The sequence below is a fragment of the Bactrocera neohumeralis genome, chromosome 5 (assembly GCF_024586455.1).
Source record: "Bactrocera neohumeralis isolate Rockhampton chromosome 5, APGP_CSIRO_Bneo_wtdbg2-racon-allhic-juicebox.fasta_v2, whole genome shotgun sequence".
In the NCBI taxonomy this organism is placed as follows: domain Eukaryota; kingdom Metazoa; phylum Arthropoda; class Insecta; order Diptera; family Tephritidae; genus Bactrocera; species Bactrocera neohumeralis.
Window position 1 is genome coordinate 77,613,961 of NC_065922.1, and position 16,119 is coordinate 77,630,079.

The window sequence follows — 16,119 nt, forward strand, 5'->3', positions numbered from 1 at the left end:
ATGCCAGCAAAAAACTCGAACAAAATGAGCAAGCAGAGGTGATAACCAAGCATTCAACTGCACAGCATTTTTGCTTGATACCACGCTTGTACCACATGCTATCCAAACATGCACGTTTATGTGTGTATTGTTAGTACATTATGCGCCTAAATGTATGCGCAACATTTTGCTGTCGAAAATCGTAAATATCGAGAGGCGCTTGATTGATGAGTTAATGGTGTTCAGGAAAAATTCAGATCGGGCTGTGGCGTGTGTAAAGAATGGCAGATAAACTAACTAGCCACTCACTCCGAAATTCGGCTGAATATGTATGCTGAGCTATGTAAAGCAGCTATGTGCGTTAGTTTAGGCGCATTACCACTGTTTACCTATGATGCACCTTAATTGAAATGAAATCAGCTTTTCATAGTATAGCTTTAGGCGCTAGTTTCAAAATAACAGTTATGGCTACGGAAATGTTATTTGTTGCTTTAGATTAGTTGTTCGGTATTGATATTGACTTTGCAATACACAAAGTTCATAGTTTGAGGCAACAACACCCGTTGCATTGTGTTTACGCCTAAAAGTATGCAAGTACATAATTACAATTTTTATAATTTTTAACTGCGCTTTGCACTTCTACGTAGCCATCTTCGGAGAATTAAAAAGTTATGTGATTTTTTTTTTTTTTCAAAAATCACTTGCATTCTACTTAAACTGTCTTTCATTGTGGGTTCCTAGCTCAGGAGTTGGTTTCAATTGTAACTGTTCTCGGTAGTCTTCAAAGTTTGAGCGCTGTTTTTTTGCTATTCAAGGTGCTTTTTCCAAAATTGAGATTCTCTGCTCCACTCTTTTTTTGAGCTCGCGCATCTTTTTCAATTTATCACAAATATTTCGATATCCTTCTTCAATTTAAAATTGTAACTTTCTCGCTTGAGCACTATCATCGTAATTTAATATAAAATCCAATTCAACCAAGCGTATAACGAGTATGAAATTGAGTCGCTGAGTATCGTGGAAGAGCAGCGTGCGCCTCTCCAAATTGCTGAGTGCTGTAATAAAGCTCGCGAACGCGTGTAGAGAAAACTGAGTTTAACGGTAACGGCAAACAAAAAATCCAGTGCGAGAAAACCAAATAAAAGAGGAAATGCTATTGAAAAAAGCAAATCCGAAGAATTTTGTGGAAAAGTGTAATTGCGAGAATAATCCAATATGGCTACACGAATCAATTCGAATGCTTTGGATCAATGGGCAAACCAATAATAGCCACTGACAGCACGAAGGCACGAAGGGAATACCAAAAAGAAAAAGCACAAATAACAGAATAAACAAAAACACAACGGTTAGAGAGAAAAAAAAGTAATCTAAGCAAACAACAACAACTCCACATCACGTCACTGCGCAGTTGTAACCAGGGGCAGAGCGAAGTGCAGCGACAGCAGACGACGGCGACTGGCGACACTCAGTTTTCAGGCAATTTCTCGATTTTACACTTGCAGTTTTGCTATTTCCCACAGTGCGTTCGTCGTTGTTGTTGTTGTTGTGCGCTTTTTCCTCCTCTTCACGTCTTCAAGTTTACATTTCAGCTATTTTTTGTCGCTTTCTGCGTCATTGGTGGCTCATTTTGTAGTTTGAATTGTAAAGCTTTATTGCTGTTGTTGTGGCTTTTTTCGCTGGCTGAAACTGCTCTGTTTCAGCTGCAGCTTAGTCGCTGCAATTTTTGTCGCGTGATTTCCAAGGCACTTAAAGCCGCCGGTTACTGTGATTTAATAGGCATTCTTGTTGTTGGTCGGACTAGTGGAAGTCAGAGAGGAATAAAAACTTGTGTCAATCGGAATTCAATGCTTGTTATCTTTAGACACAAAAAGTAAGCGATTTCTGCGAAAAGCTTGTAGGAATTGCAGATCTAATAATTTTCTTGACGTCGAACTCAACTTTCAGGGTTGATCAGAATCGGCTGAGTTCTGTTGTCGTGGAGGTTCGGCTAACTCCTAACAATGATATTAGAAATATTTCAAGAATCTTCATCTTCTGATCTTAAACCGAAGAGAAAGCACCTCAGCATGAAATTGAGATCCACATTTGTCAATCCGACTGATTAGCCTTCGATTCACACTGAGCGTGTTTTCCTAAACTGTTCTCAAAATCCATTGACTTTGGGCCACATCCGACCGTTCCGACTGTTTCAGCTTAGAAAGCCCGTAATTTGAACCTTGAGCCTTCGATCCGCCTAGAGCGTGTTCCCCTAAACAGTTCTCGATTGTTTAAGCTCACAAAGTCTGTAATCAGTGACTTCGATTTGCATCGAGTAACCGATGTCTCCAAACACGATCCCGAATTCTATTTCTTTGCGGCGCGTCGTCCTACCGGCCACAACTTCGACTACCTGCTCGTTATCGTACCTTATCGAACCAACTCGGTCAACTGCTAATTCAATGCGTAGACAACAAAGGCGCACAATAAAACCAAACAAAACTCGAAAGGAAGTAATCTGAAATGGAGGTAACGAGAAATAACCAATAATGGTTATCCAAGCACGCAATACGATGCAGTGAACTGCGAAGCGTAGCTTGCGCCAATAGATTACGAAATTACGCTATTGACAAAGGAGGAAGCGGAGGCGATGAAAAAATCTGTACAATTCGAATGAAAGGAAATCAAAATCAAAATAAAAGAGATAAAGCGCAACTCTGGCAAAATGGGAAAAAGGAAAGCGATGAGAACGCAGCAAATAGCTTGCAAGAGATGTGTGCAAACGTGCTGAGAAAGTACAAACCGGATAAAGGTGCAAGAAGTTCGAGCGGCTCCGGCTGCAGCTCGAGCGAGTCCAAGCAAGTCCTTGACTAGCGTAACGGAGTCGATCAAAATGTCTAATGGCATTGCTGTAATAACAGCAACAACAATGGGGAGACAGAAAACAATATTGGTGGTGACTGAGACAATAACTGCAACAATAATACCAACACCAACAACCACTTCAAATAGATAACACACAATGGCATTGCGACAATGAAAATAGCCTCGAAAAACAATAGGACAACATATACGGCCACTCCTGGACTACGTACCACGCCTTGAATGCGCAGCTACGGCTAGAATAACGGCCATAGCAACAACAATAACAACAACAGCAGTAATAACAATCGCTAGTCACATACACCGCATCATTGATTGGTTGGCCTGGAAGTACAACAGGCAACGGTTGTCTCATTGCCAATAAATGCGATAATACCAACAAAAACTACAGGCGCAGCAAAAAGGATACATACATACGTCCATGCCAAGAGAGCACGAAATTTTCAATTCAACGCCTACATGCCTCAATGGCTCGTTGGACAACGAACAGCGGACAAGGAGGGCGCACCCGGAAGTGAGCACATGGCATAACAGTGGCAATAAAAAGTGGAGAACATGCGTTCGCAGCGACTGAAGTTCTGAAGTTGTGTACAAAGGATGCTCGAAATGAACGATTTTGTAAGTGGACACTAGAGTGAATTAAGTGACACTGTGCCTCGGTGGCGACGGAATGAGTGGCAAATATTAGTTTTTGTTAGCCGTCAGGGTGCTATCGAAGCGGGAAAAATTTGCTGGTTGGACCACTGCGGCTACTGCTGAGCTTCAGAATGTTATCGGATCACTTTATGTGGACTTCAACGATCTTAATATCGTGAGAAGCGCCAAAGTAATGGAAGGAAGCACAGCTTAGGTTAGAGAGAGTTGCTGTGCTGACAAAATTGCATGCTCCGCTTTCGCTTTGGATGTTCTTGGATATGATATGGTTCCGATCTTTGCTATCCGCCAGCTACTCAAATCTCAACAATACAATAGGGTGTAGGAAGAGCTTGAATCAGTTCTGCTTTACCATAGATGAAGAATTCGTTAAATTTACTCAGAATATAACAGACTTCTGACCTTTTAAAGAACAAAAAGGAACCTTTTGAAGGGCCTGGATATTTTTTGTTCTTAATAGCTTTTTGTACGAAAGCGTATTTTATTTTTCCAACTTGACCTCTCGAGTATAAGTCTACCTATTAATCGTAATACAATTTTTATATTCGAATCGAATCCGAAACAGTCCCAATTGGAACTCGGGGCTGACAAAATCTTAAAATATTTATTATAGTAGCGTTAATCTCAAAATTTTATCAACACTCTGCCACTTATATAGTTACCTATTTGTTACCCAAATATATTTCTGGAATAGCTTTGTAAAAGTAGTCTCGAATATCGAACCTTGGTTTATAAAAATATAGTGAAATTCGCATTGAACCATCACTCTTACCGCACTTTTTGACGCTTTCAAGGTCACATCCAACTTTTATCGCGCTATTTGTTCACTTTCGGCCCACTGTGCTGCTGTGCAACAAATTCGATTTCATTTGATTAGGCACTGATTGAAGAGTTCCGACAGTTCGGACAGAATGGACACTACGGATATGCTAGCAAGGACATGCATGCGATTGTATAAGTCTACGCACGCACACGCACACCCACACACATCATTTACACAAGCCTATATGTGCGCACTGTGGTATGGTAGTCGTATATAGGCCACATCTGCTTTATTTTCAGATTACTGCCTTACACGCTCTGCTCTGCTTACAACTCCAAACACACATGCACCTACAGCAAAAACAACAACGTTGCTTTTCCGCACAAAACTTGTCCGTATTTTCTTTTGACTTTCGGTTCTTACCTCGTTTTTGCTTCTTCAAACCGCTACACTCTACGTTCGAGTCATTTTTTTTCGGCCATCGCCGGCAGCTGCCATAAAAGGTTAGTTATATTAACAAAAACACATTTAAACGCTGATTTTATGACCTCCCACCTCCTCTAGCTTGTGTTCGTGTGCGTGTGTGTGCTCGCTCTATTTGCCATATGAACGCATTAGAGTTGACAGGCGAATAACATTTGTGGCAAAACAATAAAATTAGCAAACAAAATTAAAATTTTATGCAAATTTGCGCAGCGAACCCATTCGGTGTATTTATTTAGTTGGCGGTGGTCCACACCCAAGCGCTGAAGAAGTGCTGAGCATGAGCGAAGGCGGGTTTCTTTTTGGAGTTGCTTTTATGAGGATGAGCGCATGAATTATTCATGGCTTTGTCGAAAGCTGAGCCGAGCGACGCTGTGGACAGCTTACGCAGAGATAAGTTTTTTTAGCCAAGATTACCAATTGCTGCTCTGCGGTATCGAAGTTATTATTAGGCTATGAAAGCAAGAAGTTAAAGGGAATGTATCTACTGAAGGCAAATATTTGAAACTTAGTTGTAAAAATGTGCAATTTCTTAAAATCCAGTCGAAAATTTTTTTCTAATGTTACTGGTGAAAATATTTTATTATAGTGCTTCAGTTTTTGAGATATCGTTCTGAAAATTTTCATACATCCTTTTCTCCCCCAAAAGCTGCATATGTGTCAGACTCGCTGAAATCGAACCACTATAAGATGTAGATGTCATACAAACTGAACGATCGAAATCAAGCGCTTGTATGAAACAGTTTTCTATTTGACAAGATATCATTACGAAATTTGGAATAAGTTATTTTTTCAGTCATTGCTGCATACGCTGAATATATTCTACAGATATGATCGCTATAGCGTATAGTTGCCATACAAACTAATGGATGAAAATCAAATGCTTGTGTTTCACTTTTTCATTTTATGAGATATCTTCACGAAATTTGGCACAAATTATTTTCTAAAGCATCGGTACAAGTTCCGAGCAAATTGTTCAGATCGGACCACTATAATATATAGCTACAATGCAAACTGAACGATCGGAATCAAGTGCTTGCATGAAACACTTTTTATTTGTCGAGATATTTTCACGAAATTCGACATAAATTATTTTTTCAGTCATTGCTGTAATCCCTGAATATATTCTGCAGATCTGGTCACTACACCACATAAGCGCCATACAAACTGATCGATCAAAATCAACACAATGTTATTTTTTATACCCTTTTATGGCTGTAAGACATGCAACTGTGAAGGATATTCTGGTTTCAGTGCAAGGGGTGTTATCGTGTTGTTGTTGTTTTATAAATCATTTGAGCCATATTATATAAATAAGCCCAAAAGCTTTTACATCAACGGCATTCTCTATTATACCACTTAACTGAATTATTTACTTTCCGCCCAAAAGCCGAAATTATCATTGCATTTCATCAAATCCACTTCCATGCGCAAACGTTTCACGCTTCTCTGTGAGCTGCCAAGCTTTGTATTCAGTATAATATTCCTGCAGCACAAGCGTGGTGTAATCATATTCCAGCCTAACACACACACACACGCCGTTATATGCATATGTGTACGTGTTGTAATGTAAGCATATTTACCGTTCATATTGCCAATTATGAGCAACTGAATTATACAGCAAATTTAACGCAATCGATTGAGCGTTGTGCCCAATAAAATAATCCTTCCTGAGCTAACGGTAAATTACTTTGAATCGCACACAAGCGTAATTGAGGCAATAACGGCGGAGGGTCCGTAGTAGTAATAATAATAAATCCCTCATAGGAATCAATCAATTAAATACGTAGAGGAAATATGCAAAAAAGGCCAGAGTAGAGAAATTTGTGCGTTCATGTGGAAAAGGTTGCATATGCACAGGCGCCACTTATTGCTGTGTACACACAATAACTTTGCCAGCACACCACATAGCACTAGAATATCAACTTCAACGCCAAATGCACACACTGACACGCATACACCAACAACAACACCAACTCACACACGCACTCACGCACACTTGTGTCTGCATTCAACTCGGCTTATCTATCTATGCCATCGAAGCCCAAAATATGCATACAAATCATATTTGCTCGGCCACAAGTGCCAACATAAATGATGTGTGGCCAGCATATGAAGCGACAAAGAACAAAAACAAAAAAAAAACAAAAAAAAGAAGAAAAAAACTAAAGCGTTGCGCCGGCCTTTTTTGCTTTGGTCAAAATGTCATTCATCTCCGCGCTGCTGCTGCCCGCACGGCCCACAAAGCACACCTAAAAGCCTCGCTGCTCCATTTTATGACATTCAATCACTTTGCACATGTGCGTGAGTGTGTGTGTGGCGCATATGAATTTGCTGTGAATTGCCGGGCAAATCGAATATAACTTACTTTCGTACAAACGAGTTCAATTCAGCTGTTGCCTCAGCAAAATATTCATAACTTTGTTTTCTACGTCCGCCGACGAATGGAAATGGTTCATTCAACGCGTACACACACACACACACACATGCACGCTTATGTGTTTACACTCGCCTGGCCACTTAGTTACATACATATGTGCATATGTCTATTTATTTACACATACACACACACACACACAAGTGCTTACGTGTTTTCGTTAGCACTCGAAATTGCCTCGCCTGCGTGCTCGTTCGCATTCAAAGGTACACCCGGGTATTGCACTCATTGTCCAAATAGCAGTCAGGCTAGTCAAGTGACACGTCACAAACGCCCAAACGCATGTCCGCCAATGCGACATACACCCATACACATGCATAAATATGGGCGTACAGTTTTCATTAATGGCACACACACACACGCGCGCGCGGCGAGTGCTCTATTTGTATGGAGATAGGCATCGATTCATGCATATGCACACATTCACACCTCATCGACGCAATCGCATATTCAATCATGCCGAAAACTTAATTTTCTCACTGGCACTACATGGCGTATGAGTAATTTTCAATTTACCGCCAATGGAAATGTTGAGCACACCAGCCCACAGACAGACGGACAAACACCGAAATACATTGTGCAGCCAATACAGCAATATATGAATTTATTTAAATGCATGTATGGGTTGCAAGTTTGTGTGTGTGCGTGTGTGAGATGGCTACGCATATGTGTATGCAGTAAGCTGCGTCTAGGCGTGCTTTATGTTTTAATATGCACGAAAATCTGTGAATACATACTTGCACACTTACAACTACACGGTCATTTATTTTGACATTTTTATGCATGAAGGCAAAACTGTGCCAGCGCCAATACAGGGTGTGTCAAAGGTTTTGAAATTGAAACGAAGCTATCTATCGAACAACGATCTAAAACGCACAAATCTATTTTTATAACCTGAATAGGGTTTGTTAAATTTGCTACTAAGTTTGTAACACCCTGGAGAAAACGTCGGAGACATTATCAAGGATATATGTATATAGGGTATTCGAAAAAAGTGTTTTCGTATTTCTAATCAAACTTCAACTTATTTTTTATGCTTATAATGAATTTTAATGAATCAAATATGCAAATATGTACCATTTTGGTTGATCACTTTTTGCCATTTTTCCGCTAGAGACATTATTCCATCAGTGTAAAACTTTTCTGGTTTCTCGGCGAAAAACTTCGACAAGTAATTTTCACAGACTTCTCTTGAAGCTAACTTTACTATATTAACGGAGTCCTGCATTGACCGAAACAAATGACAGTCCGATGGTGTATGTTCAGGACTATATGTTGGAAGCATCAAAACTTCCCAGCCAAATTCCCCCCGGTTTTGCCGAGTGATCAAAGTTGTGTGTGGTCTAGCTTTGCCTTGATGAAAGACGAAGCCCTTTCTATTGATCGGTTCTGGCTGCTTGCCGATTGCTTGCTTCAATGTCATCAGTTGTTGACAGTAAAATGTAGAATCAATCGTTTGACCAGGTTGGAGCAGGTCATAGAGGATGATTCTTGTCCAATCCAACCAAACACTCAGCATAGCCTTTCGAGGCGTCAATCCTGGCTTTGCGACCATTTTTTGAGCTTAATGACGCTTGGACCATGATCTTTTTCGCATATTATTGTTGTATTTGATCCACTTTTTCCACTCTCCTGTTGCCATTCGCTTCAGAAATGGTTCGATTTCATTACCTTTCAGCAAAGAATCGCAGATGTTAATTCGGTCCATTCAATTTTTCACAGACAATTCATGTGGTACCCAAACATCGACCATCTTTTTGTAGCCTGCCTTTTTTTAAATGGTTCAAACCCGTTTGATTATGAATGTTAAGTTCCTTAGCGATGTCATAGCTGCTTATGTGACGGTCCTGGTCAATCTTTACCATAATTTCTTCAACTTTTTCAACAATAGGTCGACCAGAGCGAGATGCATCTTTCACATCGAAATTTCCAAAGCGAAAGCGAACGAACCGTTGCTGTGCCACACTAACTGATACAGCATCGTCTCCGTAAACTTCAGAAATTTCATTGGTGGTTTGCGTTGCATTATTCCCTTTTTTATGCGAAATTCAAATTTCGAATTTCTTTATTATTTTCACTCATCATTGATCAAAACCCAAATTCAAATGAAAGGCATACGTTAGTAAGTCAGTCTAATAATTCGTGGGCGAAGAGATTACGAATATATACACTTGCAATTTCTTTTTGTCAAAATTATTATTTTTTTAATTTAAAATGAAAGTAGAAGTTCAAGGCCACGCTCTAATTTTACATTCAAGCGCGTGCGCTGCCACTTTGCTTTTGCATTCTCTGCTAACATACATATGTAATCGATGTAAACCAGTGCCTAATTTAAAAATCCTGCAATGTCATAAGCTGCACGTTTTATAATAAATTTCTAGCGCCTATCAGCCACATTACTAGCAACGAAAGCGAGTACTCGTGCATATTACACCAAGTAGACGTGTGGCACGTGGTAATTCCACTGCGGTGTGCTACATTAAGAAAAACGCATTTTCCTACACCACCTTTGGGGAATGCTCAATCCCATTTGAGGCTGTTTTTAGACACACCAGCTCGTTCGCTAAGTGTCTGTTGGTTTATAAAGTGGTGTTATGTACTGAATGGAAATAAAGGTTTGCGTGGTTCAAGACTTACCACCAAGTTTATACCAATGCTTTTGAACCAGAAGCTTCTCTTCTTGTGTCTTTAGTTGGCGCTCACGGTACGTATAGCGGTTTTTTCACTCATTTTTGAACAGCTGTAACTTTTTTTAACTTCCCCGAATTTTATTTGTTTTTTGTTAAATAAAGTTTCCAACACTATATGGGGTGACACAATGTGATAGGTAGCACTGGAGATATAAGACTGCAACGACATCTATTGACAAAATACGAAAAAGCTTTTTCGACTACCAATAGCTCTTTTGGGACTCAATCTTTTCGCCGTCCTAACCTTTCTTTGCCTTCCTATTGCTTTAAATCTAATTGCCATAGCCATCTTTGAAATGATTTTTCGTTTAGACTCATTTCTACAAAGTAAAATACATACCGTCCTTGAGTCGACTAATTATTTTATAGCGGACTAAAATTTATTTTTTGTTATTATTTTCTGTTATTGTATTGTATATTGGCTGTACTAAAGCCTCAGCTTTGATTTTTTTTTTTTCCAATTTTTTCCTACAGGGCTTATATGCACTTTTTCAGTTAATACATGAAAAGCTGTGTGCGCCATTAGCTGCTGCTACACCGGCCATGACTTTCTGTGTTTATATTTAGACATTTAACTCTTGGCATTACTTCCGTCACCTGCTGCCTAATGAAGCTTGTGTTGCTTATTGTCTCTTCCATCAGACGTTTCTGGCAATTTTGTGTGCACAAACTTTTTACAAAGGCTATTTTTTGCAGAAAAGTTGTTTTTCACTTTTTATTGAGCAGTTTTTCCAGTGGTATTGTGCCTTCGTAATATCGCATAACTTTTTGTTGTTGTAAAATGAAACTTTTCTACTTTATGTGAAGTCTTCAATTACCGCAGCACAAGCATACACCGATCAGCATAGATTTGCGCACAGTCAAAGCGCTGCCCTTGCAACTCGGTGCTGATGTCTCGTCTCCACTCAGCAGCGCTCATTGCGTCTCCTTCTAGCTGAAAAGTTCATGTTTTCAGCTCCGGCTGTCATTGTACACGCCATTATTCCGATTTCCATTTCGATTTGTTTCAGTTTGTTTCGCATTTGTTTGTTAATAAATTCAATTTTCTTGTGTGTCGCTCGAGGAAATGTCGTGCCAGCTCACCAGCTCAGCACCGACTTTTGTGCACCGCTCGCCCACAAACACGGTTTCTTGCTTCATTTATATGCAATTTGGTAATTTTATACAAGAAGTTTTTGGTCGTTGGGAAGGCGGACTCGCTAGGTACACTGCAAGCTTAGACGCAGGGCGTTGCTCCTTTTTCGGCTTCGGCCAACCCGAAGCAGCGCCGGCCCGCAAAGACCTGCATGGAACAACAAGCTTTGTGTAGAACATTTATGAGCACCCAGTCAGCACTCAGCAGCTTTTCGCCGCACACACTTGCACTTATGTGGCTAACTGCTTCTTATGCTAATTTCCAATTTCCATTGCTCTCTTCAGTGCGCCGTGCTCGCGCCACCCACTTCGGCTGCCTTCAGTTGTGCCTTTTGCATTGCAAATAAATTAGTTTGGATATTTTCGATGTGACAGCTGACAGCAGTTACGTGTCCCACAAACTCGGCAACAACAACTAAATCGTAGCAAAACAGTAAACAATATGAGCCAATACCGCCCTCAACTTCTACCACGCTCGAGCATTGCTTTGATTGTAGCGCTCAGCAGGGGCTCCAGCGCTCAATTACACCAACAGCGGACGCTTTTCCTGTTTGTATGTCTCTCTTTCCACGCTCTTTCCTCATTCCCACCTCTGCTGCCGCACTGCGGCCTTCGTTCATCGTGCTGTCAGCCAAAATTGATAAATCGTACATGTAACTATTATCAGTGTGTGTAAGCTGTAGTGCGCTCCCACTCCCCCCCAAGTGCAAATCATCACTTGGTCCAAGCGAGATTTCTGTTTGTGTGCCTTTTGCGCTTGGCTTATTGTTTTCATTCTTTTTTCTCTGTCACAGAGTTATTGAACACGCTTTTTGTTTGGCTTCTACTTTTGCAGACGTCGCCGCTTTGGTCTGTCGCATTTTTGAAAGACTTTGGAAACAGTTATGCGCGTCAAGGTTAAGGCACTCGGGCTATCGAACACTGTAATGGCAAGTTCGGTAAATTTTTTGGAGGCAAGAAAAAGTTTTTAGCAATTAATTCACAAAACAAGCCAAGGTCATATTCGTAGAAGCCACGGAAGCTAGAGAGCTTTGCATATAGTGGGGATTATATAAAATTCACTTAAGCGTTCCTGTTAGTCTCTTGAGCTAAGTGTATCCTTGAAACTAATTTTCCATGGACTTATCTATGGGCTTAAATTTCCTTCATATCAAAACTGAGAACGTGGTGGATCGTCGAGGAAAGCATTTTCCTAAATTAGTACCACTTAGGCAGCTAATGACGCCTATCCGATGTGCTGCCTAGAACTTCTAAGTATATCGGGAAAACGCTTTGAGCCCGCCACAAATTTATTGAGGCGACTGACTCCAGCCAGTTCACCTGGTTTTTAGAAGGTATGAGAACAAAGTTGTTATAACCTTAATCTGGCGAAAGCTGGACAGTGGAGGAGAAAATTCTAGATGCTTCCACATCAGCTCTCTCCACGCAACTTTGACAAACTGCGTCCGCAAAATCTCAAGAAACACTCATATATACAACTCAAGAATGGAAGGGAATAGAGGAACACCGACTCGTCGGCTTTCCAGTATGGTGATTCCCAGAAAAGTCGAACTGGAAGTAACTTGAGTTCCTGTCAATGAGGTCATGTATTCCTTGACTTACTTTGAGGTCACTATTAGCGTGCTCAAGGACTGTATCTGCTTCTGTTTCAGAGTGAATATATATCTCTCTGAATGAGTCTGCTTATAATTTCGTAAATATGAACCTTATGAAGAATATAGAGTGCGAATAAAACTGTAATTAGTGATATTTCTGTATATTTTTCCATAAACTGTTTAAGAACTTCAGCTCATTATTAATGGCGAACGAAATAGTTAAATATTAAACACCTAATATAGATATTCGTAGTATTTTTTCTCTTCGTCTTCTGTAAGGAGCTCTCCGTCTGTCATAGCTTTAGGCTGCTGATCCACAATAGTGTTTTTCGGGCAGAAGCTTCGAAGTATGACTTCTTTAAGGTAGTTCAACATTCTCGTCCAACAGCAAAGCGACAACACTAGCGTCGAACTTGCTTGCTATGGGCTCAAAGCTAGTCAAGGAGCGTCTGTCCTCTATAGAAATTGCATTAAGGTACTTCAGCATCAGATTTGTTTGGATGCCTTGTCACAGCGGAATCGCTGGCAACTTCAAAGCCGATGACCTAGCCAGAGGATGCCTCCTTGCTCAGACATCGGAATGGAACCGAGTTGGATCTCCATTGGCGTCTTGCACTCTAGCACTGGATCGACGACAAGCTCTTGTGCGACTGCCAGATTCTTCTGGTCTAGAGATCTACGGATCCTTGCTTTCTTCTTTCGAGATCCTTATGGCTTAGACAAGATAGCAAGAGATATACTGAACTATTTGCCCTGAGCAAAGTTCATTTTGCCTCAATCGTAGGAGTTCATACTGGATACTAACCAAGAAACATTCATGCGGTAAGGTTTAAAATCTTTTCGGACGCCAGTTTTCAAAGCTGTATAAAGGAGGGTGCGGTGGAAATATCCAGACACTTTCTCCTTCATTCTCCAGCCTTAGCAATGTGGAGGCTGAAACAACTCGTTAATCTTACCGAAACTGATATTCTTCTTCTTCTTTACTGGCGCAAACACCGCTTGTGCGATTATAGCCGGGTTAACAACAGCGCGGCTGTCGTTTCGTCTTTTCGCAAAGTGGCGCCAAAACCAGGTCCTTCTCCATCTGGTCTTTCCAACGGAGTGAAGGCCTTCCTCTTCTGCTTCCCCGAACGGGTATTGCGTCGAATACTTTCAGAGCTGGTCCATACGCACGACATGGCCTAGCCTTTCTCTCGAAAACTCGAAACTTTTAACGGCCTCCGCCGCGTTGTTGTTCTTCAGACGGGTAATTGCTATTCGAATGGCAATAGAACGTCTGCTCCATAGGTATCGATTAGGGAATTGAGTTCACCTTCTCTTGGTGTTATGCTTTCACTGCCATTCAGCAGGTTGGAGAACTGTTCCCTCCAGAATTTTAGTATGCTCTGGGATTCGGTTGCTAAAACACCTCCGAGGATTCTACAAGAGTGATGTTCGCCACCTCAAAATTTGAGATTGCCTCAAAACGCTTTGTCGATCTGTAAGGGTCTTATGGTCCAGTATTAAGGAGTTTTTAGGTATCTCAACGGACTAGCCGATTTTGTCCAAGTGAGGTCCGTATGATGATCGAATCGACCTTTCAACCTAACCTAACTATGAATATTATGTAATACACTTATCGGTATTCTGTACGCAACTCGCGCACTCTGCGCATAATTAAAGGAGTAATTCCCGAGTGATTTGAAAATATTTCAAAGAATTTACGAGTAGCTAACAATTACGCACTTTATTGTCGCCGCCAAGTGTTTGGGTAAGATACTAACCGACGCTCGTAAGACTGTTTAAGTTGATTTACCTGCGCAATCTTCGCACCTCCATCATTCGAATTTTAATGTTGCCACTCACTTGGCATTTAAATGATTTTTTTTTTTAAATTAGTGTCTTCTGCCCCAAAGTAAACGCAGCCAAGCAGTTAGGCAGTCAGTCAATCAGCAGGCGACCACTCAAATACGCCAGCTAATCGGATTCATTAGTGAAAAGTATGCACGAACGGCGCCTGTCGAGGGCAGGAGGCGGTCGACAACTGAAACGGCGTGCAAGTGGCGGCAACGCTTATTCACGGGCCGCCGTTAAATACAAACTAGATGAGATGCGCGCATTTACGAGTGCATAAAAAATCATCATTAAGTGCAAATGAAGAGCAGCGAAATGTAAATGGAAAGTGCGAATGGAATGGGAAATGGCAAATAGAATATAGAAAACGAACTGCCCGTGTGATAAAACGAAATGAAAGGCAGAAAAAATTAAAAAAAAAATGCGCGAAATGAAAAGAAAAAATATACACGCGTGCGACGAGTTGCAAATGAAGTGCAGCGGGGGGTGCGGCGGTGCGAGGGTGAGCGCAAATAGCTTAAATGAGTTTTAATCAAAACTTCGCAGTTGCCACGCTGCAAATATGCTGCACAAAAACCTTGCGAACACACTTACTTGATTCAGTGAACTTCGCGCTCCGCGCAAAGTTCGTGTTATCATTCGCACTTTTTTCGCTCAAAGCCAACACACACACACACACCTGCCGCTCATTAGTTGCCTGGTCAGCAAGTGCTCAGCGCGCTTGTTGCTGGTTGCCAGGCGTCAGCTGTTTCCGCCCGCACAACAAGCCGCGTCAGTCGAGTGTTGTTGCAACTGCTGGCCGCCACAAGCGCACAGGTGTGGCCACCTTCACTGCCTGTCTTGCTACCGCAAAGCTCACATCTGCGCCGCGGTCTGCTGGCGGGCGTTGATAACTAAATGTGGCGCGCGGCTAATAGCCAACGGCGCATAAAGCTCAATTATATGCTGCAATTTTTGTTATTACTTTTCATTTCTTTAATTTGCTTTTTAATATGTGTGGCGTGTTTTTAGAACTTTTGCTTTTTTGCCTTTAATGCCATATTATTTTCACACTGGCAAATGACCCGCGGCGCGCGTGGAAATGTAATGAAGTTGCTTTTTGCTGCGTCTGCGCTTTTTAAATGTTATTTGATGCGCTTATTACTTTGTGATAAGCAGAGCGCTTTGAAGGAGAGTGAAATTTTCTCACTTTTGTAGCACTCATTTAAGCGGTTGAGAGGCATGAAGTTTGCTAATTTGTAGCATACAAAAGCAACACAAATGTGCGGCATGAGTTTTGCTGAGTATCGAAATTTTGCTAGCAAAATAAGAAGAAATAGTTATTATTTAGTGATAATTGCATAAATTTAACTTTGAAAAGACCGAAAGACTATCTTTTTCTCTAGCTAGCAGGCGGTTTGTCCGGAAAGTAAAAGGACCGAGTCGATTTAAAAAAAATTGTTGAACCAATCGTTACGATTCCTTAAAAACTTTCAAAATAGGCTCCTTCTCCGTCGATTTAGCGTCACGAAAGGCATTTTCCGGAATAGCCTTAAGTGCCGTGGTGCATGCTGCTTGGATCCTCTCTGTCGTCTCAAAATGCTTGCCTTTCATCGGTCCGGGGGCTGTAGGGCGGCTGCGGAAGCGTTGGTATGCCGGCCTTGATTAAGTATCTGTTCACAAGAAAAGCGGTGTGAGCCGAGGCGTTCTCGTGGT

General features: G+C 41.2%; 2 protein-coding genes across 2 annotated transcripts in view; one reads left to right on the top strand and one right to left on the bottom strand.

Annotated features, from left to right (window-relative positions):
* LOC126759245 (uncharacterized) overlaps positions 1–16,119 on the top strand; it is a 162,912-nt gene that overhangs the window by 126,695 nt on the left and 20,098 nt on the right. The window lies entirely within an intron of this gene.
* LOC126759248 (luc7-like protein 3) overlaps positions 5,022–16,119 on the bottom strand; it is a 144,273-nt gene continuing 133,175 nt past the window's right edge. The window contains exon 5 of the transcript XR_007666991.1: positions 5,022–5,033. The gene's annotated coding sequence lies outside the window, so the exon portion shown is untranslated. The remainder of the gene's footprint in view (positions 5,034–16,119) is intronic.